The sequence below is a fragment of the Aethalodelphis obliquidens genome, unplaced genomic scaffold (assembly GCF_003676395.1).
Source record: "Aethalodelphis obliquidens isolate GAN/ISIS:26980383/991018 unplaced genomic scaffold, ASM367639v1 scaffold14, whole genome shotgun sequence".
NCBI classification, from domain to species: domain Eukaryota; kingdom Metazoa; phylum Chordata; class Mammalia; order Artiodactyla; family Delphinidae; genus Aethalodelphis; species Aethalodelphis obliquidens.
This window is the reverse complement of record NW_020837958.1, coordinates 8,242,409-8,244,954: the sequence shown is the minus strand read 5'-3', so window position 1 is coordinate 8,244,954 and position 2,546 is coordinate 8,242,409.

Here is a 2,546-nt window from a genome sequence, read left to right as displayed (position 1 = left end):
CATGAGGTATTCAAGAAGAATGAGTCCCAGAGGAAGCAGCCCCTGAGAATGGAAGCTTTCTACCCCACATTACTATTATTTGTCCTCTTTGAATTCCTCACGGTGCCTGGTCAGTGCTTTGTGCCGGGGACGCTCAATCACCATTACACGTTGACAGATATTTGTACAGTGAATGATCCCCATCTCAACTGGGCTAATTTCCTTAAGAGGTTATGGTATGGCCTCTCTGAACCCAGAGAGAGTCATGTTGGGCATTCTCTAGAGCCACTGCACTCTGAGATTTATTGAGGGATAACAGCTGGAAGAGAATTTATTGAGGGATAACAGATGGAAGAGAATGAAGCTGCCTCTAATCAATTCATTCTGTCAATGCTGAATGACTCCCTCACGTTCCCAACCAAGTATACTGTCCACTGTCGTATTTATGCATGACTCAGTCTAACATCCTGCTGCTTAGTCTAACTACAAAATTATTGAACATGCTGACAGCCAGACCTATAATTAGTGAAGCAGTGGATCAGAGGGCATCAGAATGATGCTTACTGAGATACCTCATGTCACATACTTGCAATGATGAAATACATTTTGCATTAGTATGAAAATAACTTAAAAGATGTTCTTTCAATTCTAGAACAGGTAAGTGTGACTGGAGCTCTCTGTGAAATTTTATGGAAAGTATTTCGTCGGTTCCTAGAACACAGCATGTGTCTGACTAAACAGTGATTACTGGTGGTATTATGTTACTGTGATGTATGTATGTATCCATAGAGGTAATCTGTTAATAACAGTGATTATTATTTATCCAAGTGCCTCTGGAGTATGTAATCAGCTCGGCAAAACCACTTCATCTCAATCAAATTCTGTACATCTCTGTTCGTCAATCATTTTCCCATCCATCTTTCACAAGAAAGAAAGGATCATTAAGAGGTTTATCCAAAACTCATACAGGTATCCACAGGCAGATCTAATACCTAAGCTGATTTTTTTCTCATCAGCAACATGCCTGAACATAACTCTAAAAGGTAATATTTATTACTTTGTTTGGAGAATGAGTCCAACCTGCAGCAATAACTTGTGAGCCAATCAAAATGCCATCATATTTATGGTGGGAGCACATCAACTATTTGGTGATCAATTGCCTTGAACTCTTTGTTTCTTTCTTCCTTCCTTCCCTTTTCTCCCTCCCTCACTCCTTCCCTCTCTCCCTCCCTTCGTTCCTTCCTTTTCTCTCTTCCTCTCTTCCTTGCTTTTCTCTTTTTCTTCCACTCTAAATACTTAGAAGTAGAATATGTGCACTTATTGCCCTTCATTTCTGCTTTACATGATTTCCTTTTCTCTCCTCTCTTCCTGGCTTTTCTCTCTTTCCTTTTCTCTCTTTTTCTCTTCCTTCCTTTTCTCTCTTCCTTGCTTTTCTCTCTTTCTTCCACTCTAAATACTTAAAAGTAGAATATGTGTACTTATTGCCCTTCATTTCTGCTTTACACGATTTCCTTTTCTCTCCTTCTCTCTTCCTGGCTTTTCTCTTTCCTTTTCTCTCTTTCTCTCTTCCTTCCTTTTCCCTCTTGCTTGCTTTTCTCTCTTTCTTCCACTCTAAATACTTAGAAGTAGAATATGTGTACTTATTGCCCTTCATTTCTGCTTTATGATTTCTCTACATGCTCCCCTAAAAACACCATGTCCTTTGAATAGCATATCATATGACTATATGTCCATAAATGCTTCTTTATTAAAGTCCTTTTATTTTCCCCTAGATAATTATCGTAATGGAGTCTGGCTGCTTCCATTCTAGCATTGATATGGCCATTTTACTGAAAGCATCCAGTAAGGTTTTTTAAAACTACATTTGATCATTTTACTCTTATGCTCTAAACCTTTAGTGGTTTTCCACTACCTTCAGGAAAAAAAAAAAAAAAATCTTATTATTCGTTTGTTTTAAAATCCAAAGTACCAAAGAATCAACATTGTGAAAATGACTATACTACCCAAAGCAATCTACAGATTCAGTGCAATCCCTATCAAGCTACCAATGGCATTTGTCACAGAACTAGAACAAAAAAAATTCACAATTTGTATGGAAAAACAAAAGACCCTGAATAGACAAAGCACTCTTGAGAAAGAAAAACGGAGCTGGAGGAATCAGGCTCCCGGACTTCAGACTATACTACAAAGCTACAGTAATCAAGACACTATGGTACTGGCACAAAAACAGAAATACAGATCAATGCAACAGGATTGAAATCTCAGAGATAAACCCACACCCATATGGTCACCTTATTTTTGATGAAGCAGGCAAGAATATACAATGGAGAAAAGACAGCCTAAGTGGTGCTGGGAAAACTGGACAGCTACATGTAAAAGAATGAAATTAGAACACTCCCTAACACCATACACAAAAATAAACTCAAAATGGATTAAAGGCCTAAATGTAGACACCATCAAACTCTTACAGGAAAACATAGGCACAACACTCTATGACATAAATCACAGTAAGATCCTTTTTTTTTTTAAAGGTTAAAATAAAAATTCTATTTTTATTGTCATTATAA